This window comes from Delphinapterus leucas, chromosome 1 (assembly GCF_059928025.1).
Source record: "Delphinapterus leucas isolate spDelLeu-1000000601 "Yukka" chromosome 1, BTC_Dleu_Yukka2, whole genome shotgun sequence".
Lineage (NCBI taxonomy): Eukaryota > Metazoa > Chordata > Mammalia > Artiodactyla > Monodontidae > Delphinapterus > Delphinapterus leucas.
The window spans coordinates 102,867,490-102,892,024 of NC_143129.1; positions in this window are offsets into that span (position 1 = coordinate 102,867,490).

Here is a 24,535-nt window from a genome sequence, read left to right on the forward strand (position 1 = left end):
GCAACTACCTGTTTGTTTTTTGTAACTGTGACTCTGTTTCTGTTTTGTTATGTTTGTTCGTTTTGTTTTTTAGATCTTACATATTAGTGAAATCATATGGTATTTGTCTTTCTCAGCCTGACTTATTTCATTTAGCATAATACCCCCCTAGGTCCACATGTTGTTGCAAATGGCAAGATTTCATTCTTTTTGATGTCTGAATAATATTCCAGTATGTGTGTATATATATATATATATATATATATATATATATATATATATGCTGTATCTCTCTGACGTGGGGCTGGGGCCGGGGAGGTTCTGAGGCTGCTTCCTCCAGCTGGTGGGTGAGGCCAGGTCTGGGGATAGGGCTGGCCTGCTGGTGGGTGGGGCTGTGTCCCCATGTGACTGACTGCTTGACTTTGGGGGGATCCCAGGACAAGTGCTGACTGGCTGGTGGGTGGGGTGGCCACATCCCAGTGCTAATAAGTTAGAGGGAGGACCCCAAAGTGGCGCTTGCCAGCCCCAGAGTCCTTATGGTACAGTGAGCTCCCCCAAGTGGCTGTCATCATCACCTAGGTCCCCGGGTGAATCCCAGTTGCTTCCTGCCTCTCTGGGAGGCTCTTTTAAGATTAGCAAGTGGGTCTGAGCCAGACCCACTTCTGTCCTGGGTCTTGGAGTGTGTGAGATTTTGTGTGCACTCTTTAAGAGTGGAACCTCTGTTTCCAACAGCCCTCTGGGTCTCCTGAAAGCAAGCCCAGCTGGCCTTCGAAGCCAGACATTCTTCCAGTGCAAGACTCCTGGGCTGAGGAGCCCAGTGTGGGGCTTGGACCACTTCCTCCATGGGGAGGACTTCTGTGATTGTGATATTCCTTCCCTTTCTGTGTTGCCTACCTGGGATTGCAGGTCTTGATTATACCATGTCTCTGCCCCTCCTATCCGTCTCATTGTAGTTTCTTCTTTATAGCTTAGTTGTAAAAGGTCTTTTCTGCTTATCTTCAGGTTGCTCTCATTGATAGTTGCTCTGTAAATAGTTGTAACTTTGGTGTGCGCATGGGAGGAAGCGAGCTCAGGGTTTTCCTACTCTACCATCTTGGCCACTTTCCCAATAATAAACTATTAATGCTACAATCTAATTTTATAAGCTGAACTGGTTTAAAAATTATTTTTATTCTGCAGTCTGTATTATACTATTTTAAAAGGTCCCTATAAGACAGCTTGGCAGTTTCTCATAAAGTGAAACAGATTTACAATATGACTCTGTATTCACACTCCTAGGTATTTCCCAACTGAATTGAAACCTCTATTCAAACACAAACCTATAAATAAATGTTTATAGAGGCTTTATTTATATTCACTAGAGATTGGATTTAACCAAGATGTCTTTCATCAGAAAAATGAATCTTCTTTTACTAAGTGAAAGCAGCCAGATCACAAAGGCTTCATATTGTATCATTCCATTCATATGACATTCTGGAAGAGTAAAACTACAGAGACAAAACAGATCACGGGTTGCCAGGCATTGGTCTAGTAGTGGTTGACCACAAAGGGGATGCACAGGTAATAGAATTATTATTATTATACCCTAAATAGAATTTAGGGTAATAGAATTATTCCGTATGGCACTGAGATGGTGGATACATAACTCTGTGCATTTGCCACAATCTATAGAAGTGCATATCACATATAGTGAACCTTAATGTATGCAAACTAAAAAAGTCAGTGAAGATATTAGATATCCCAAGGTGGAATGCAGACTTTGGCCTGTGATTCTAACTATAGGATAAATGTACAACATAACTGCACTAAAGGGTGTGGGAGGAAAAAGAGCTAAGTTGAAAAACAGTGTTTTGACTGAGAACTGTAAGGGTGAAGACCAAAAGAACTATATATGAACACTGTATTCTAGTTGGTAAATTTGTTTCTCATGGAGGTATAAATTAATAATTATGAAACTGCTTTACATTTACAATGGTAATGCACAAATAAGTAAATGGATGGTGGATGGTGGGTATCATGTTTCTCACTGTTGCAGTGGAAGGTTCCAGGCAAGCAAGAGGGGAAAGCTAGAATGAGCCCTGTTGTACTGGATTAGAGTTGAAGACATCAGTATGAACTCACATGTGGCTTAATATACACACAGATGGATTAATACCAAAAAATTTTAGATGTGTGTATGTTTAGGTTCATATACATATATCACCTAGGTTCATATACATGTATCACCTAGCTCTGTCTCAGTGGACTCTGAGACAGAGTCCACTGAGAGTCTAGAAGCAGTGACATCTCAGGAGAAACAAGCACTCTCAGTGCACAGATCTTGATTTCTAAATATCTTTTTGCTATAAAAGCAACTAGGGGTCCTTGGAAAAATGGTTGACTCTAGGGCTGGTTAGGGAAAATACAAGATGAGCCTGGAGCATCTTGTAGTGCTAAAGAGTAAGGAAATGTTCTCAAAATTAGAGGATGGAGCATGTCAAAGGAACTAAACTGAAGGAATGCCCATAGTCCAAACAAGAATAATTTGAGTAGCAAAATGAATCATAATATAGGATTATAATATGAAATATAAAATATACCTACATTTATAGTGATATACATAAATGATTGAATAAAAAAGTAAATAGGAGAGAAGAGATAAATCTTCCTAACAGAAGAATTCCAAATAATTTATGTAGTACTTCCCCGCTGCACTTTTTGAGTGTGGTTGGATTTACTGACTTACTTCCAAAGGGCAGAGTAGGGAATGGGAAGAATAGTAACTTCATTGTGGAGAAGTCTGGCAAACACTATCTCAACTGCATGACCAAGGTTAACATCACCAGTGTTGTCACATGCATATCATGTATCCTTGATATGATATAATGAGAAAGGTGCTTCACCTCTGCAGTTTTCTTTCTAAAAACCCATAACCTCCAACTAATCATGAGAAAAACATTGGACAAAACTAATTCTAAGGATGCTCTACAAAATACATAACCAGTACTCCTTACAACTCTCAAGGTCATGAAAAATAAGGAAAGACTGAGAAACTGTCACACTAAAGTGACATGCAGACTACATACAATGCGGTACCCTGTATCAGGTTCTGGAATAGAAGAAGAACACTAATGGGACAATTTATTGAAATCTGAAGAAAGTCTGGAGTTTATTTCATAGTAATGCACGGATTCTAGCTTCTTAGTTTTGAGAAATGTACCACGGTCAGATGATATCATCAGGGCAAACTGAAATTGGATAAGGACATACTGGAATTCTCTGTACTATCTTTGCAATTTTTCTGTGAACCGAAAATTATTAAAAAATCAAAGGTTTACTTAAAAAATAACCCTGATGTTAAAAATCTTAATTGATTAATTGGTTGTTTAATTAATTTATTCAACAAGGAGCTACTGAAAACTGTAATCTCTGGTAAGTGAAATAATAATGATGAACAAGTCAGACGTTGTCCCTGTCCTCCCCAAGCTTACAGTTTAGTGAAGGATAGAGACAATAGGCGAGTTCAAATATAGTTGTAAAAAAAACTTTTATTTATTTATTTATTTTGGCCACATGGTATGTGGGATCTTAGTTCCCCAACCAGGGATCGAACATACACCCTCTGCATTGTAAGCGTGACGTCTCAACCACTGGATCACCAGGGAAGTCTATATTCAAATATAATTTGATAAGCACTTTGAGAAAGTGCCAGAGGTTTCAGAAATATTTTTAACTCCTATATTGAAGTTAATAAGTATGGCATGCTAACTGGATGCTGTAACATAGAAACCATGTTAGTCCAAAAGTAATACTCCTATTGAATATTTTTCATATGGGATAATCCCTAAACTCTGAATGATTTGCCAGGTATTTAAAATGATTTTTTATCAGATAAATTTGGGGATATTCTTTACTTTAGTGTACTTTGTTCACCAAGGAATTATGCCCTTACCAAGTGGAGAGCTGTTTCCCTTTTTCATATACAAAATGAAGAGTTAGCCAATACATTCTTAAAAATATCTTTCAATTTAAAAAGTCAGGGCTTCCCTGGTGGTGCAGTGGTTAAGAATCTGCCTGCCAATGCAGGAGACGTGGGTTCGAGCCCTGGTCCGGGAAGATCCCACATGCTGGGGAGCAACTAAGCCCGTGTGCCACAACTACTGAGCCTGTGTGCCACAACTGCTGAACAGTAGTAGCTCCGCAACAAGAGAAGCCACCGTGATAAGAAGCCCATGCACCGCAAAGCGAGCCCCCGCTCGCTGCAACTAGAGAAAGCCATGTGCAACAATGAAGACTCAACGCAGCCAATTAAAAAAAAAACAAAAAAACATCATTATATTTTCCTTTTCCATCATCAAGATTCCTATTTTGTCAGTTTATTTCAAGTAAAAACATGTATCCCAAAGAAGAAAGATATTTTCATAGTGAAAAAGAAAAAACAACAACAACAACTTATATTTCCTTAGGCAGGCAGTGCACCTCAAAAGAATGAGAAATCTTGTTCCCTTCATAATAAGGCTGGGCCTTGAAATGCAGCACTTAAATCACAGACTCTACTCTTGCCAAGCCTAGCCAGCCTACCTTAGCTCTCAAAACCCTCAGGAATGGATATTTTAAAAGGAAGCACTTTTTGTAGATTTGTGATTTCTCACTGCAAAGAAATCCATCTCAGTTTGAAGGATCCTGTGGGTTAAAAGTCAAGACTTATTTGGGAATGCTGGATGACAGACATTCTGTGTCTCTTTTGCTGAGATGTAATCTCACGAAGGACTTATAGTCAATGGCTGTACATGAAGGCAGCTTCTCTGAGGGGCCCAAACTTGTGTGTACTTCAAGTGGAAAGGTTGGAGGGGTGAATATGAAACATGCCCAATCATGAAATCTGCTCCTTTAGTTACAGACAGAGAAGTTTTAGAACCAGAGGCTGGAATCTAAAGCGGTAATAAGATGTCACAAGGCAGGAGTTTCCAAGAATGCACTGGGGAAGGAAGGGGGTGGGGCAGTGGCCAGATTTCCTCTAAAGAAAAAGAGACAATAGAAAAGGAATTTCTAATGGGGTAGGGGAGACAAAAAACAAAAAAACCAAAACCCAAACCAAAACAAACAAAACCATTTTTAGTGGAAGCAAACCTGTCATTTAACACTCTTTTTAAAATTACCCTTTTGCTGAATAATTTTGTTAGTCTTCTATTTTACCTTCCTGTCACTAATTTCTCCCTCCTTGAGTTTATTCTGCAAACTACTTTCTGAATGATCTTCCCAAAACATCCTAGAGATGATATGACCTTCATGGTCAAAAACTATCAATAACTCATAGCCGTCCCAGGAAAAAATCCAAACACATCAATTTTCATTTTCAAGTCTTTAATTTGTAATTTTTTGGTTTTCAAGCCTTTAGATCATTAGCCAAATCACAAAACTTCTGTGTATTGTTTTCTTCATTTGTAAAATGACACTGACTTACAGGAACTTACAGAGTATCTCAGCAGCCTAGGGCAGATATATATCTAAATACTAATTTTAAAAAATGGTTCAGAAGTAGTATTTTGCTATATATCTATCTATCTAATCATCAGTCTTCTAGTAGTAGTAGTAGTAGTAGTTTGTACTTAGGGTGAATATAAATATGGGATATGAATTATTTGTTTCCAATGTTACATTGATTTACCTATACAAGTGGTTTTCATTTTAGTTACTTTGAAACATGCTAAATAAATAAATATAATATCCAAAAGAAAAAAAATAATCACACTTTTACTATGTATTAGGACTTCGACCAATCCTAGCAATATTAAAAAATGAGAATTTTTTTGGTGCCTGCTATATATTTTCAGGAGGTTTAGTAAATAATTGGTTTAATTTAATCTTTTAATCTTCAAAAATCTCTTCAGCAAACTCCTGATCGCATCTGCTTTCAGTAGGTTAATTATAAAACAATTAGGTTCTAATGAGGATTTTGCTTCCTTACTCTGTTTACCAGAACAATTTCAACATCCTTCTATTGATGTGAAACGTGTGGAAACATCATTTTTTTTTTTTTTCTTTTTAATCTTGATTCTGAGAGTCCTGGTAGAATAGTTAAGGAGATTTCTTAACAGTGAACAGGGGAAGTCTTTTTTTCTCTTTTGGTTTTGGTGGTACACAAATTATCTCGTTTCCTCTACTGAGCTGGGAACTCAGAAAAAGAAACTTGTTGGAAATATGAACATTCCTCTTCTTCCTGACTCTTAGGTTTCATTAGAAAACTTTTTACATTGCATAACTTCTACTGAGAGGAGAATGGAGGCAGGGTTAACCAAGAATGTTTGTTAATGTAGAAAAACAACATAGAATCACTAATCACTCATATAACAAACAACGTAAACACCACTGCTTACAGAAATGGTGTAATTCTGAAGTAAAGTTTTAAGTTCATCCCAGGTTGCCATTGAAAGAAGGGTATCAATATTTACCAGGCACCTACTCTATGTCAGGCACGACATAGATGTAAAGTATTTCCCCCCATATTTCATCTCATTTAATTTTTATTGCAGTCCTGTCGTTGCATAGTTTTTCAATCCAAACTATTAGAGGTAAGGAAATTGAGATGTAGGGAATTATAATAACATGTTCAAGGTCATACATCTACTAAATTGCAGGGTTTAGATTTGAAACCACATTTGTTTGATTCAAAACGGATACAATTTCTACTATAGCACACTTCTTCATTGGGGTTTCTATACCCTTCAGAGTCCAGTTTCCTGGTTTAGGGGACTAGCCTGGTAATCTTGACCTGTTGTGCAAGAATCAATGGGCTAAATAATTGCTAATTATAAAGTACTCTGATGCTTGTAGAGAACATGTATTATTAAAAAAAACCAAAAACATCTTATAGTTACTTTCTCAGATTTTTTTGGTTCAAAAAAACCAAATAGCTACATGAAGCTATCTCTACTCCCTCTTTAATGGCATGAATTAATGGAAAACAAACAAGAATTTCCAAGAATTTCCTAACACAGTTAACTCATCCTTCCCTGCTGCTAACTTCTCTCAAACGTTTAGATTCATGGGGACACAAAAGGCCAGACTGCTGTCTCATTAAATTCTTCTTTAGATAAAAATATGTAAGATGCAAATGAGAAAAATGCCAAAGCTCTGTAAAGACTATCTCTGGATTTTATAACCCTGCTTTAGAAGAGTGCATCCATAGGATATAAAGGGAAGAAAAAGAAGCATGCACAACTGTATATGTAATAGGGCTGCAATTTCAGAATATATAAAATAAAAAATATATCTACATAGAGGAAAGACCTGAAATAGATATGCCCAAATGTGGACCATTGGTCACCTGTAGGTGAAGAGCTCATATGGGCATTTAACTTCATTTAAAAAATATTTTTCTGCATTTTCTAGTTCTTAAAAAAGAACTATATATTTCTTCCCTAATCAGAAGAATGCAATGAATTTACATCCATATTTTTAAAAAGACACGTTCTTTGAAAGCAGCTCTGATGGAGTGTGAGGGTGAGAACACTCTCAAATGGAAACAATTTTGTTTGTAAGGGAATGCAGCTTTAAAATGGAAGCAAGGCATTTGTCTCTCTGATGCCGTGGCAACCAGAGGAAAACTGCAAACTCCAACAATGGTATGAAAATGTGCCTCAAGAGTGGGTAAGAAGGAGGCAACCTTGGACCTCTTTTTTTTTTTTCCACTTCCCTTAGCACAGAAGCCTGCATTGTGTTTTTCTAGCTGACTCTATTGCTTTCCAGCTAGGCTGCTGCGATAGGAAAGAACAAACAATAATACTAACCTTTTCCTTGTGAAATTTTGGACCTCTCCAAAGAACTGTGTGCTTTCTCTGTGGAGAAAAGCTCAGTTTCTTTTGAACTAGTTTCTCTTCTTCCCCTCCCCTTGACATCTTCAAGTTCAGTCATTTTTATGATGAAGTTTCTCATATTTCCCTCTCAGAATTCGCCTTGGTTTGCTGTCCTCTTTGAAGCTGCAGGATTGGATTGATCTTTTCTCTGTGTTCACTGTTTTCTTCATCCCCAAGAGTTTCTTCTATGAATTCTCTCTTTTTCAGACCGCAGTCCTCAATATGTTTCTCTTGGTCTCCAAGGACTTGGCAGTCTGATACTACCTCTTCTTTAGAAAATTTTTAAAAATTTAAATCTAGTTTTATTCTTCAGGTAAATCAAATTCCTCCAAGCCACTAAAGATTGCTAAGCGTCCTCATTTTGGCAGTACTAATTCAAATATTGTGTTGTTTGAGATTTCCAAGGGAATTCTTCCCCATTAGACGAGGAAGTAGTGATGTTGCAAAGCTTTCTCTTGTGGTCTGTGTCATAGTACCTACTAACATGACGGCAAGATCAATACAGTAAGGATTGTTGACCTCTGTGCTGGATTTAGCTTAAGATTCTAGTGTTTCGATTTAGAACTTGGTCAACTTGGAAGGCCCAGGAACCTGAGCAAGTAGCCCTCTTGTTTTATCCCTCATATCAATGCTTTTCAGCCAATACAAAGAAAAGGTATTGTTGGGAAGAGAGTCTTTAGGGAGACCAGAAAAGTAACTTTAAAGAATTGCTGGTCCTCAGAGTGGCAGCCAGAGATGCAGATGTGGGAGTGGAGGATCCTGCATGGCAAAGCTGGTCCATGCCCCAGCGTGGCCCTCTGGCGTTAGAAACCGCAGGAGATTAGTGCAGCTGCCCGGCCTCCAATGGGCCTGGGCAGCTGGTCATTCCAGAAGACTGGCAGCGATGGTGTCATTCCTAGGAACATGGTCCAGCAAGAAGAATGAAGATTTTATAGCCATGAGAAAGCTAACTATGGAGGATGGAGGGTTCATGCTATTCATCTTTTGAATTTGACGACAGTGCTAGTGGGCTTTCCCAGGTCAGATAAATTTAGATTAACCCAAGGTTTTATCAGAATGGTACCAGACTTGATATACAGTAAAGGGAACAATTTAACAAGCCATGTTCTTTTTCTTGTTGATAAGAGAGAAACAATAGAGCATGAAGCTACGTGAAAGAATACAAGAAGTGAGTGTTCAGAAGCTGAAATAGTTTCATTTGATAAAATGATCTGGGGATGGGCATGTCTTTCTATAATATATGTATGTACTTAACACAGTGCTGGTACTTCCTAGGTTCTCAATAAATGTTAATAAGATATAATAATAAATTATGCATGACCCTGTTTTGTTTCTGTTTTTTCTTTTCTTTTATTAGGCTTGAGTCCTAATTTCTATATTGCTTTTTGCTGCCAGGTTATTCTGTCTGCTTAGTTGGTTCTTGATATTCTAGGTACTCAGTAGAATTTGTTGAGTGGATAAATGAAGGAAGGAAGGCTTGCAGTGGTTCTCTGTATTTACTTCTGAGGCAATGTTAATATTCTCCATTCCAGAGGAGCTCAAAAAGATTCACATTTATTAGCATCAAAATTTCCATTATAAACGTAGTGGTGTTACACAATTTAAAGTCAAAATAACCAGTATGGCTTTCTTTATCATCTCCTTTTCCTTTTCCTTTTTTCCCTTCATAGATTTTCTTGTACAGTCCTTAAAAACTGGGATGGTTCTACTTCTTAAGGTGGCAGTTTTGAAAGTCATTTTATTTTAGTATTTAACTACTGTCGAAGATAAAGCCAGGCACTAGTTAAAGCGCTAAAGACAGATTTTAATCAATGACATACGATTGCAATAGGGAAGAAGAGTCCAGAAATGAACTCAACTTCGATTTATAAAGAGGTAACTGGGCATTTTAAAGGGAGAATGAGGGAATAGGTAGAGGGATGGGAGGGGACTCAGTAGAGTCAGGGAAGTGAACAATTACAAAAATCGGGAAGGAAGGGTTGGTCCAAGTGAATCCCATCTGGGTTTGCTAATTGGCACCTATCAGATCAGGCTCTGTGATGGTGTCAAATTGACTGGGCCACAGGATGCCCAGTCTCTGATTAAATATTATTTCTGGAAGTGTCTGTGAGGGTGTTTCCAGAGAAGATTAACATTTGAATTGGTGAACTGAGTAAAGAAGATGGCCTTCCCCAATGTGGGTGGGCATCATCCAATCTACTGACGTTCTGAATAGAACAGAAAGGCAGGCGAAGGTTGAATTCACTCTCTGCCTGATGGGTTGAGCTGGGACATCGATCTTCTCCTGTCCTCTATACTTCTGGCTCTCAGGCTTTAGACTCAGATGGGAATCTACAGCATTGGTCCTCCAGCTCTCAGGCTCTCAGGCCTTCAGATTACCCCATGGGCTTTCTTGCATACCCAGCTTGCAGATGGCAGATAGTAGGACTTCTCAGCCTCCATGACCATGTAAGTCTTATGCCTTATAATAAATTATAATAATAAGTGTAAAATATTAAGTGCGTAGCACATAGACAAGGTTCAATAAATGTTGGTTACTGTAACTGACATTATGTGTTGGCTAGCTCAACATCTCTTCCAATCTCCTTCTAGTGTGCCTCTCCATAATGCTAGAAGAACTGCATTGCCTAGACTCCCTTCCAGTGTAGGAGCCATATATGATTTAGAGTCTTTCTATCAGATGCAGCTGTTTGAGTCTTGACTTTGAACTGAAGGCACAGGGCATCCTTTTCATGGCACAGTGTAGTGGATTTGTACTCTGTTAACTTTACTAAAATTGAACTGCATTTCTCAGAATTCCCTTCCCTGCATAATTCTGGGTTAGCATGGCTATGTGATCTTGCATGAAATTTGGAAGGTGGAAATGAAGCTGTAACACTGTTGCAGTTTGTGTATGTTGTGGTTATCTGCTGGTTCATCTTGTTGGTGTGGGACAGTAGCTGAACCCAAAGCAACTCTAGATCCCCTCCATCAGCTCCTCCAACTCCTGGGCCAGCTTTGTATGTGAAAGGGTGCCAGCTTCTCCTGCAAGACACCCCACTATTGAAGATGGAGGCTTAGAAGTGGTAAGAGACGAATGTGGGTTTTGGGTTTTCTCGCGGGCTCCATCTCATTCTTAGGTTCTATGTTATCCTTGTTTTCTTCTACTTCACATCCATCTTTCCTTCCTAATTGCTTGCTCTGCTTGTCCTGCTGGTCAGTCTCCAACACCAGGTATAGGAGCAATAATCATATAAAATCATCGAAACATTCACACAATTGTGTAAGGTAAAATCCCCACAAGAACTCCCATATTCTGCATCATTCTTAGTGGCTCTGTTTCTCTGACTGAGACACAGAGGCAGTGTAGTCCTGTGGTTAGCATCTTCTTGCATTAGTAGCTTCCTGCAGAGGAAAAATGATTCTGAGGGTCTAGGTGCTTCCTAAAAGTCTAGAATCTATTGACTTCCAATAATTTTATAAGGTCCTGATACCTCCTAGTAAATCTCTTTGTTCTTTTACCATCCAGAGTGCTTTCTGCTGTCTGTTACAGAACTTTACTGTTGAAGGTTTATTATTACCAGTTTAGCCATGGTTTCTGTCTTCACGGAGCTTATGGTCTAGCAAAAGAGAAGATATTACAAATGTGATGTGTTCCTTTTCCTTCCACTGAAAAGACTTCCTTTGATTTTTATTGATTCTTTTCCCAGTTCCCAGGAGGGAAGTCATCTTTTCCCCTTGTTGCATCAAAAAGAAGCAGAGGACATCTTGCTAAAATTTTCATGTAGGTTTGGTGTGAAAGCCAGCATCTCATTGCACGCTAGCTCCAAGATTTTGGGAAGTGTTGATTCAGAGTGGCAGCTGCTTGGACACTGGGTTGGGAGAAAGTGCTGGAAAATATTTTCTTGCTAAACATGATAGCAAAAGAAAGTATCTGGTTTGGAACCTTTCAGAAGATAAGAAAGAAAAAACAAAGCAACAAATAGAAAATGCTATCAAAAGGGCTGGTACCCCTTATATCTAAGCAGGTGTAACTTTCATATCATTTAAAGTCAAAACCAAACTCTACCTTATATTTGTGGTCAAATTTTGCCCTTCAAGCGTAGCTGAATGTTATTATTATGGGACTATTATGCTGAAGATTATAAATTGAAACACTCAGGCTAAATTATAAGCCACTGTTTTGAATTTAAGGTATTGCTGTTTGAAAATTCTAAAAGCTATAATAATATTTTACATTTTATATTTTTTCATCCAGCAGGATTTTAGGATTTTACCCCATTTTGTAAATAACAGTGTGGTCAGATCTCTTTTTAGAGCTTCTTTCAGTCATGGAAGTCATTTCTTCTAGTGTACTCATTTCCCAGGAATATTAAACACTGCTGAGAATGTAATATAAAGAAAACACACATCTTTCCCTTCAGAATCCCAGGGCGCTGGAGCTCTGATTTTAGTCTCTGTATCTTCCTGATGCACCTGTGAAATTCCCTGAATACCTTACCCTGGTAGGCATTAATACCTAATACAGACTCTATTCCTGAATCTAAGCTGCTAATTTCCCAGTATGGAAATAATAAAGTGCTCCAGAAGCTGATGTCACCAGCTCAGGAAAGGCTGGTGCTGGCTCCCAGGATAAGGTGTCTGTCTGTAAGAGGAGGAACAGTCTTTAGCTGGTTTGGGAGCTCTCAGCACACTGTTTCAGGATGAGAGATTTAAATCCAACAGGGTTTGAGTATTTATTATGTATCAGGCCTGTGCTACACACTTGAACATTATGTCATCTAATCTTCACAGCAATCTTGGGAGACCAGCATTATGATGCATCGTTATTGCTATTTTACAGAGAAGGAAATTGACAGTGATGTTTGAAACATGAGCATTCTTTTTTTTTTTTTTTTTTACTTTTATTTATTTATTTGGCTGTGCTGGGTCTCAGCTGCAGCACATGGGATCTTCATTGTGGCATGCGGGATCTCCTATTTGCAGCATGCAGGATCTTTAGTTGTGGCATGCAAACTCTTAGTTGTGACATGTGGGATCTAGTTCCTGACCAGGGACCGAACCCAGGCCCCCTCCATTGTGAGCTCAGTGTCTTAGCCACTGGACCACCAGGGAAGTCCCAATGAGCATTCTTTTGATTAATATTTTCATGATATATCTTTTCCAGTCCTTTATTTCCAAATTTTCTGTGTACTTTTATTTTAATGTGTTTCTTGTAAACTGTATATTTTTTCTTGATAATATATGTTATTTAATAGGTGGTTTACTCTTTTTTACATTTATTATGATTATTGGTACATTTGGATTTGTTTGTACTATCTCAGTTGTGTTTTCTGGTTATCATCCTTTCCCTTTACCCCTCCCTCTCTCCCTCCCTCCTTCTTTCTCTTTCTCCATTTTCTTTCTTTCTTTCTTTCTTCTTGTGACAGAATTTTATACATACTCTCTCTTTTTGTTCCTCTCCTGGTTTAGAAGCTAAAATTATGTAAATATATACACACATATATACATGCAATGCACATGTGTTTTATACAGTATATGTGATTATATATAATTTTACATGTACATTACACATGTAAACACATTTGTCTCTCTGTACACACAGCGATCCTTGTTTATATAGAGTCTATGGGTATTCTTATTATGTCTGAAATTACTTTTATTTTGCTTCTACACTTGAAAGATAGTTTGGCTGAGTATAGAATTTTAAGTTAGGCATTATCTTCCCTAAGGTTTTAGAGGGTATCACTATGTTATTTTCTGGCATCTATTGCTACTGATGAGAAATCTACTGACAATGAAAACATTAAGAAACATGTTTATTGTCATTACTTTTTAGGTATCCTCTCCTTTCCCCTGGTAGTTCTGAAAAGATTTCTCTTTACGTATTGATATTCTGCTGATTTACTCTGATGATGTGTCTAGGTGCAGATTTATCTTTGTTTATTCTGCTTTTACCGCAGGGTCAGCGGCCATGGCTCACGGGCTCAGCTGCTCTGGGGCACGTGGGATCTTCCCGGACCAGGGCACGAACCCGTGTCCCCTGCATCGGCAGGCGGACCCTCAACCACTGCGCCACCAGGGAAGCCCTAGAGTGCTCTTTTAATGAGCACTCATAGTCTTCTTCATATTTTAAGCCATTTTATCTACTCTGTCTTTGAGTATTGCATCAACATCATTCCTTCTAATACCCTTCCTGAAACTACTGTTAGTTTGTCCTTTGTATTTTAACTACTCTTTCATATTAAAAAAGTCTTTTCATCATGCTATTCTGAATTTTGGTGAATTTTCCAGTATTATATGCTAATTTAATAATTTTCTGTGCTGCCTAGACTTTATCATGTTTGAGTTTTTAAATATCAATGGTGATATTTGTCATTTCTAAGATTTTAATACATTCATTTCACACTCCCTTGTTTTATTTCTCTGAACTTATTTCAAAATTTCTCTCTTTATTTTAATGGATGCTATTGCCTCCATTACCTTTTCAAAAACTTTAGATATTTTCATGATGTTTGTTTCATCTAGCAACCTCAGCACTACTGGCATTGGGCCAGATCATTCTTTGTTCTGGAGGACTGTCCTGTGCACTGTAAGATGGTTAGAAGTATCCCTTGCTTCTATCTGCTACATGCCTAGTAACATGCCTACCCCCATCAGTTAAGATGACCAAATGATTCACTTTGTTATAAAGCAGAAACGAACACACCATTGTAAAGCAATTATACTGCAATAAAGGTGTTAAAAAAAACAAACAAACTTAAAAAACCAAAAAAACAAAAATGTTACAGGCCATTGCCAAATCGTTCCAACTGAGATAAAATCATCCCCAACTGAGAACAAGTTCACTGATCTAGAGTGAATTTATGCTATGTTGATTTTTTAAAGTAACTTTTTTTAGTGTTGATTTTCTTCATGTATTTTGGAATTCGATGTTTCTGCTGTACTTTTGCAGGCGCTGTCACTGACCCAGAACTAGTTCTTATATTGGTGGCTCAAGTTCCTGTCTTATGCTGATCTTAAGGATGTCACAGATTCAGGCACTGAGTGGCTAGGCTCAGGTCCTGGTTAATGTCTATGTATATTTCCTTTACCTCCGGCATCCAGCTTCCTGCAAGCCAGTTGCTTCAGAGAGCTCCGTGTAGCAGCTTTCCTCAACTTATTCTCAGAACGTGCTTTCATACAGTGAAACTTGCTCCATTCCGCATGTCTCCATTGTGTACAGGAACTAAACTCCTGGCTGCCACTGCACATATACCCAGCATCTGGAAGGCTCTCCATTTCACGTTGCTTTCTGGTTCTGCTTCACGGAGATGCTTATCTTGATTGTAAGCAGAGTTCTGTGTTTTTGATGTCCTCATTCCATATATTATCAATGCTGTGGTTGGAACACGAGCTTAGGGAGGATGAAGAGGGCTCAAAGTGTGAACTTAGATGAATGGTACACTATATTTAAAATTCATGGTTGCTGAAAAGAATTTAGGTTGATTTTTGGTGGCTCTAGTCCAGGATTTCCCCACCTAAGACTTATTAACATTTTGGGCCAGATAATTATTTGTTAGTGGGAGGGGGGATGTTGTGTGCATTGTAAAGTATTTAGCAGCACCCTTGGCCTCTATCAACTAGATGCTAGTGGCAGCAGCCCCCCTCCTTCCAGTTGTGATGACCCAAAATATCTTCAGATCTAGTCAAATATACCCTGGGGTCAAGTCACACCCAGCTGAGAACTACTGTTCTTGTCTGTGAATTTCTCTCCTTCTCCTGTCTGTATCTCATCCTTGGTCATGTAAAATCAGTACTTGATGCTTTACATACATGAAGAAAACTTAAGCAGATTTTTCATTTAACTTATCATTTGAGTATGTATTGTTATAGCACTGGATTTCCAATGCATTCAGTTAGCAAGGGTTTCAAGATGATATTGTCTGATTTTGATGTTAGTTGCTTCAGATCACGTGTGACTTGGAAGGCTGTTCTTGAGGGCAGTGGAAGCACATTAACAGTAGAAGGCTTGAATACTTGTGATTTGTCCGTGATGTTTTCTTGTTCTAATTCCTCTGACAGGACTGACTCTAAGATACAATATTACTTTCATAAATAGTTTCATTTAATAAATGCCACCTGCACCCAGCCCATTGTTGATAGGATGATGCTGTCAAGCTATGGCTTTGGGGAAAAGACATGGAGGCTGAGGTTGTTGTGTAAAATGCTCTTCACTTCTCCCAACAGCTCTGACTGGGCTAGAAAAACATGTTGATTAATGCATTAGGGTTTCAGTAATCTAGCCCCTTCCTGGGTGCTCTACTCATTCTTTCAGGAAATCTAAGACCGAGGCTTGGTTTGTTTTTTGTTCTTAATTAGGTACTTTATTTATTTATTTTTAACATCTTTATTGTAGTATAATTGATTTACAATGGTGTGTTAGTTTCTGCTTTATAACAAAGTGAATCAGCTATACATATACATATATTCCCATATCTCCTCACTCTTGTGTCTCCCTCTCACCCTCCATGTCCCATCCCTCTAGGTGGTCACAAAGCACCAAGCTGATCTCCCTGTGCTATGTGGCTGCTTCCCACTAGCTATCTATTTGACATTTGGTTTTGACCTGACGTTTTGCAGTGAAGAAAAGCAGTTCTATTCCTGTAGGTGAAGGGCTAAGACACAAGCTTCTCCGGTCCTGGACTGAGGTCTGAGTGAGTGGTAGACACTTGCTGTGTTCCCATAAAGAGGGATAGTTGTACAGAGTGCTCAGTGGGTGTCTGGAAGGTGGCAGCTTAGCTGATACCTGCTGGCAGGGATCAAAGAGGTACAGCCTGAAGAAGTGGAACCAGATTTGGAAGGTAGGAAAATCAAGGGAAGCGTGTCCTCTCCCAAGGGAACAGAAGCCCTTGTTTTTGTTTTCTTTGTATTATAGAGGAAGCTTTTTCTAACAGACACTCACTGTTCTTGTTTTGTTAGGCAGGTCGTTCCCTTAAGGTCTGGAGTGTGCTGTTCTACCTGGGTATTAGAAGACCGTGTGAACTAAGCTGTGGCTTTTGTGACCTTCAGGACTCACAGCTGATGAGTGACAGTGTTGTTGTAGATTAGTCCGTTGTCAAGAAACACTCCCTCTCTTCATGATTCTATGCATTTCCTAGTTTTATAGGGTCTCAAGTCCTAGAATACAGGCATTATTAACAGAAAAAACAACAACAACAACAACAAAAACAAAAGAGAACTACCTCTCTCTACCTGTGGCTGTCATGGAGCTAGAGGTGCAGAACCTGACGGCCTTATCCAGAGGGCTGTTTATTAGGCTTAATGTCACCTCCACTTCTTGGCTTGGGCTCTTTCTGTGTTCCAGTGTTCACATTATCTAAACAGGAAGGATGTGGATTTGCTGCTATCACTGACCTAGATACTCCCATGAATTTAACATATGAACTCTATTAGTCAGGGTCCAGGCAGAGAAACAGAGCCACTATGAGTGTTATCAAATCAGGGGTTTATTGTAGAAATTAGACTTTTAAAAAACTGTAAGAGGAGCTGAGGGAGTGAACTTCAAAAAGAGGGAGTTGGAGAATAAGACAAGTGACGATTTCCTCTCAAGGCACTTACACAGGTGGAGAAGTTGGCGTTGTAGGGAAAAAATCTGAGAATCTATGTATGTCCAGCCATTGAAGCAGGACTGAGAACTTGTGTAATGTCTATGGAAAGCTGCTGATCTGTCCACAACCAAACACCTGGTGGTGGGCACGAGGCAGAGGAAGAAGAGCTGGATGCCTGGTGGAGGAGAGCAAAGGCAAGCTGGGACCTGCGGGGTAACTCTGTCCCTCACTACATCTCACCTCAATGGCTTTCACAGAGTAATGACCACTGCTTCACTTCCGCCTACCAAATCCCACGCAAGTTTCTCTTTTGGCCAACTCTATTCTGGAACCATACGAGAGAGGATTCTGAGGACCTTGGTTTCCAGCTTAATGATGTTGATAATAGGAAGATCCAGCACAGTAACACTATTCTACAGCGTGTGGAAAGGTGTGTTAGTACAGTCTACTGCCAAGAAATGCCCAACATCATTAGAGTTTAGGGGAGACCACAAAAACTTCTAGTCACCATACACATTGTATCATCTAGTAGTCCATTCAGATTTACCTGTAGGTGGTATGGTAGATTGTATTTTATAAAGATGGTCATACAAATAGGTTTATTCAATTCCATGTGCTCTTTTTATAGTGTGACTTATACCACCTACAGATGGGTCTCCTAAGAGGTGGATCTTAGGTCCCCATTCTGTGAATCTAGGTTCTGATCAAGTATGACAGAAGTGATGTTTGTGACTTCTGAGGCCAGGTCATAAAAAAGATACAGCTTCTGCCTTTCCTTTTTCTCTCTCCTCTGTCTTTCTGTCAGGACACTTGCTGATGGAACCTAGCCACCAGTTGTGAGGAAGACAAGGCCACATGGAAAAGCCACAGGATGGTGTTCTATCCCCTGGCCTTTGAGTCTCCCAACCTTTGAGGGAGAGGTTCAGACACCATGAACAGAAACAAGCCATTTCCCTACTGTGCCCTGTGTGTTACTTATCCGCAGAAACCCTGAGAGATAATAATTGATTATTATTGTTTAAAGTCACAAAATTTTGGGGGTAAATTTTTATATAGCAATAGATAACTAAAACAGGTGGACCCTGGAAATCTCCTCTTCCATCTGCTCCCCCCATTCTCCACCTTCCTTTTATATCCCTCTGCCAACATTCCTGGCTCCATCCTGCTCCCATCAAGATATATTTGAGGCCAGTGGGTTACATGTTTGGTTCAGTCCTAGGAAACCTAAGATATAGCCTTGTAGGCATTAGATTGCAACTCCTGCAAGCCAACAGTAAATCTTACTAAATACTGTTCACCTTTCATAGCATAACTTTAATGTTATTAGGTTAGGCAACTAACCTCTAGGGAGGAGGATAAAGAAGGACAAGAATGGAAAAAATGAAAAAGAATCCTTTCTGTTACCACTTGTGTGGCAGAACAGGGACTAGTGTGTAGTGGGCACTTAATAAGTATATATTGAATAAATGAACAAATTACTATACTATGACTTGGACATTAAGAGAAGACTCACATGGATTCATGGTGGGCATTGTTGAAGTTTATGTAAAAGATGGCTTAGGTAGTGGATGGTGCCTGGGTTCTGCCCCATAGTAGAGCTGTTGAGAGATCTTTGGGCCTAGACACAAGTAGGCGGGCCTGAAGTATTCGCATCTGTTCTAAGGCAGGCCAAAAATCTGTAAGGTCGTGGTAGAGACTTAAGTACAGTAATTCCCCCACTTACCTGCAGCTTTGCTTTCCACAGTTTCAGTTACCTGTGGTCAACCATGGACTGAAAATATTAAGTGAAAAATTCCAGAAATAAACAGTTGCATGCCATTCTGAGTTGCATGATGAAACCTCATGCTGTCTCACTCCTTTATTCCCCAGGAAGTGAATCATCCCTTTGTCCGGTGTATCCACGCTGTATAAGTTACCCGCCTGTTAGTCACTCAGTAGCTGTCTTGGTTATCAGATTCACTGTCGCAGTATCACAGTGCTTGTGTTCAAGTAACACTTACTTTACTTAAATATGGCCCCAAACTACAAGAGTAGGGATGCTGGCAATTTGGATATGCCAAAGAGAATCCAGAAGGTGCTTCCTTTAAGTGAAAAGGGGAAAGTTCTTGACTTAACAAGGAAAGAAAGAACATTTGACTTTGAGGTTGCTGAGATCTACAATAAGAACGAATCTTCTATCTGTGAAATTGTGAAGATGGAAAAAGAAATTTAGTTTTGCTGTTGCAGCTCAGACTGCAAAAGTTATGGCTGCAGAATGTGATAAATGCTTAGTGAAGATGGAACAGGCATTATATTTGTACAGTAAGATATTTTGAGAGAGAGAGAGAGAGAGACCACATTTACATAACTTTTATCACAGTATATTATTATAATTGTTCTATTTTATTATTAGCTACTGTTGTTAATCTCTTAGTGTACTTAATTTAGAAATTAAACTTTGTCATAGGTATGTATGTACAGGAAAAAACAGTATATTTAGGGTTTGGTACTACCTGAGGTTTTGGGCATCCCCTGGGGGTCTTGGAGCTTATCCCTGGGGGTCAGGGGAGACGACTGTAAGTGTTGTCCATACACCAGGCAAGCGTGTATGGACAACACTTTTTTTTTGATTTCCAATAACATAAGGCTAGGTTGAAAATTCTGGGACTACTTTGGACTGTAAGGAGGGGCACTATAACCTTGTGGGCCCCACAGCATCCAGATTCTTCACCAACAGGGCACTGCAGTCTGTTTATTATGAAAACACATGGCCAAGTAGTCTGGTGCTCTCCTTAGGCAGACTGCTATCATGGGTTTATCATAGTTTAGTTGATCACTCTAAACTAATATCACTCAGGGATGGAGGTTTTAGGAACCTTGAGCAACGTGGGCTCTGACTGGGAATTTTGTGACCACCTAGTGTTCAAGCATTGTCCTTTCCTGGGCGATAATAGTACAGCATGAGGTCTGGGTGAAGCTGGTCAAGGTCTTGGCTCTGGAGTCCAGTAGAACTGTGTTTGAATCTTAGCACTGCTGCTTACTCTGATGCTGAGCAAACTACTTACCCACCTTAAAATTTAGTTTCATTGTCTTTTAAATGAGGTTAACAATAGTGTCTGAGTTTATTGTGTAGATTAAATGCCATTACACATTATGTCATATGTGACAATATCCTGTGCACCTTACACATAGTAAGCCCTCATGGTAACTCTTCCTATTATTAAAATATATTCTTTGGCAATAGTCACTCCCTATTCAATTATCCCTTGAAAACATCAAAAGCCTTTCATCATGATGCACTTGGTTTTCCTACTTCCTGATTTTCTCTAGAAAGCAAAGTACTATCAATTCATCTTTTGAGATCAACTTCCTTCATGATGTATTCCCCAACACTTTCATCTCACTCATATCTCTTCTTGAAATTCCCATATTACTAAGGCCAAAACATACTATTTAATTTATCACTACTTGTTTTTCTCACATGGTTCTGGGTGTGGTCTTGTCTCTTTAATAGAATTTGAAGTAGCTTGAAGACAGGGATCATGCCTTATACCACAATTGTACTATCTTGAGTGTTCTAGATGATGCTGGGCAAAGAGCTGGTGCTCAATAAACAATGGGTGATTTTACTTTCTATTTGGAAGGTGATTAAAATAATATTCCTTCTTTGGCATGGATCAAGAGGACAGCTCATGAGATGTCATTGATAGCTCTAGGCTGGGTCTAGAGAGATGATCCCTGAGCTTCATGAAGAACAAAGGGATTCTGGCTACATATCACATGTGCACAGGATATGTGAGGAGACCAGTGAGCATTCAGTAAAGGAATATGGTTTACACAAACCAAATGATCACATACCCTCTGCTCTGCCCCTGCCTATGGATGATTGAGAGCCAGTGGTATGTGGCTGGAGAGGTGGGGAAGGCTCAGATGTCTGGCTTTATGGTGCACACCATTAACAGGGCTCTCTCTTTTCTAACCGCTCCCAGATTTCCCAGCAGGCCAAGGGCAGGGCCTGGTCTAGAATAGAAGGTTGATAACAACAGATCACCATGCTTAAGTAGGACTGAGAGAATGGAAAAACTGATCCACAGGAGGTCCACCCTGACAATTCAGTGGCAGTTGGAGGAAGTGCTTTCAAAACATAGTAGTAGAGCCTGGCAGACCAGCACAAGGAAACATGCCAACACTTGCAAGCTCCCTACCTGAAACAGGGTGGATTCCACATGACTAAATCATACCTTTTCAAAAGGTATGGTACCTCCCAACTGTCTTGTGTAGCTCTGCCAATATTTCAGTATGATCTGGACTGACACTGTTTAGGCAAAACCCAAAGTGAGAAAAACAGTTCAGGTGCAGAGGGAGTGGTGGACTGGCTGATAGCTTACACTTCAAAAAATAATCATAGATATCCTATTTTATGCTAATTTTCCTATCCTCAAATGGTGAATTTCATGAATGCAACTAGACTATAGAAGATAAGCACTTAAGTTTCACAGACTTAGTACTTGCTTACATCATTGAACAGGTGAGTAGGATGGGGTAACATTTCTAGTGCCTTCTGGTTCTTTCACAGGTCACATGCTCAGTAACAGATCTCTAAATGACCACAGCTCTCACAGTGTTATCTTACGGAAGGGGCTGGCCTGATTTTTCTTGATTGGGAAAAAATAAACCTGTTTAACCAGATGACTTCACCCTTATTCCAGTGACTGGGAAAAAAAAAAAAAAAAAAGACCAGCATATGCAAGAATGATGTCCGTTCCCCTGGAGAAACTGGTGGAGAGGGTGGTATTGTTGGAGGGACAGGTTATGACCTGCTTGGAAGAGATGAAATAAAATTGTGATTAACACTCACAGAGCAATTTTTAACCTTAGGCTTAAAGTAGCTGGTTCAAAAGGAAACAAATTCATTGATGTGCAACACTGTGATTATTTGCTTCAGATGAGAGAGAAAACGGAGCTATTTTGATTTGGAAATAGCAAACACATTGAGTTTATTCTCCCTGATTCATGGAAATCTATTTTTTATAGTACTTCATTAAGCATTTTATGAAAAAAAATGGAAAGGGTCTTCTACTTTATTCTGTAGAAGAAGAAACATGCCTCTTCTCACCTCATTTCTGCCAAACACGGAGAGACTCCAGACTCACAGTTATCTCTGAGCGAGGAGGAAACCTTTATAGATAAACATGAATAAAAACAGTGGGACAGATTCCTTTTCTTTACCGTTGGCTTCAGGTTTCCCTGTCTTTCTAACGTCAGGTCTATGATCAGAGGATACCTGAAAAGCCTTTGTAAGGAAACGCTACACTCTGACTTGTCACATGTGTAGAGCAAGTGAAGAAACAGTGGCCTGGGAGAAAATTCAGTCCTTCTCTGTGAGCTGGAGACTTTGATAAACTCTCAAGACTGCTAGAAATGTTACATTTTACTTCACTCACTTCTTAATTGAGCTGAGACCCTTAGCACATTTCCTGCCAGTGGGGTGGCAGGAAAGCTGATACTTTAGGGGGACTTGTGTGGTTTTAAAGTGATTTTTCAGAACTTCAGAAATGTGTATGAATGTCCTGAAATATCACAGCATGAATATTTGTGTCAGTAGTACTTTCTGAATTCAAATGGCTATAATTGGTAAGAAACTTGGGAGTAGAGAGTAAATTGAATTAGGATGCAGAATTAATAATCCTGAGGTACTGGTGAATGACACGGGAAAGACATGGAGTCATGAAGAAAAGTACTTATTCTACTCAGTTTGGGGAAAACCAGAAAAAGACAAAAAGTCTGGCTATTTAATGTCAATTTAAATTCCAAATAGATTATAATTTAAATGTAAAAAGAAAAAGCATAATGATAGTGGAAAAAATATAGGCAAGATTTTCATAATCTAGGGATAGGGAAGGACATTCCCTAAAAGTGACATCTAAAGCCAAATCCAAAGGAAAATTCATAGATTGGTTACGTGAAAATAGCTCCATGATAGGAAGCACTATAAGCAAAGTTATTTATTTAGGTTGTGCCAGGTCTTAGTTGCAGCACGCAGGATCTTTAGTTGCGGCATGCGGACTTCTTAGTTGCAGCATGCATGCGGGATATAGTTCCCCAACCAGCGATCGAACCCGGGCCCCCTGTACTGGGTGCACGGAGTCTTACCCACTGGACCACCAGGGAAGTCACACTATAAGCAAAGTTGAAAGACAAAAATACATGGCTTTATTATATGAGGTTTATAAAATCAGTATAATAAAAGAGGTTTATGAAATCAATAAGGAAATTGTGGATACCCCAGGAGAAAAACAAAAGAAAATTACAAATGGCCAATAAGCATATGAAATAAAACTTAAACTCACCAATGATGAAAGAAATGCAAATTAAAAGAATGCTTAGGGGCTTCCCTGGGGGTGCAGTGGTTGAGAGTCTGCCTGCTGATTCAGGGGACGCGGGTTCGTGCCCCGGTCTGGGAAGATCCCACATGCCGCGGAGCGGCTGGGCCCGTGAGCCATGGCCGTTAAGCCTGCGCGTCCGGAGCCTGTGCTCCGCAACAGGAGAGGCCACAACAGTGACAGGCTGGCGTACCACAAAAAAAAAAAAAAAAAAAAAAAAAAAGAATGCTTACCATCTTATCAATAGAAAATATTTTAAAAAATTGGTAATAACCAGTGTTAGGCAAGACTGTGAGGAAACGGGCCCTCTCATGCACCATGGGAGGGAATATATAATGGTACAAATTGTATGAAGAGTAATCTTGCAACCATTGTCTCAACATGTAAAAATGTGCATTCTTTGACTCTGTATTTCTACTTTCAGGGATTAGTTAAAGAAATAATCACATACAAGCAAAGACATGTATGTAAAATGCTCATTGCTGCTTTATTTAACATAATAACAAATGGAAACCACCTAAATATCTGTAATTGAGAATTAGTTTTAAAAAGTTAAAGCAAAGCCATACAATGGACTACTTTTGCAAATAATACTATACACATACATTGATTGATATGGAGGAATATCCATGTTACACTTGGTGAAAAAAGATCACAAAACAACACTTATGGTATAATATAATAATTTGACTGGGAATGCTCAGGTTATGCATATAAGTTTGCATAGGTTTTTTTTCTCAACATTTTATTATAAAATTTTAAAACATACAGGAAAGGTGAAAGCACAGTA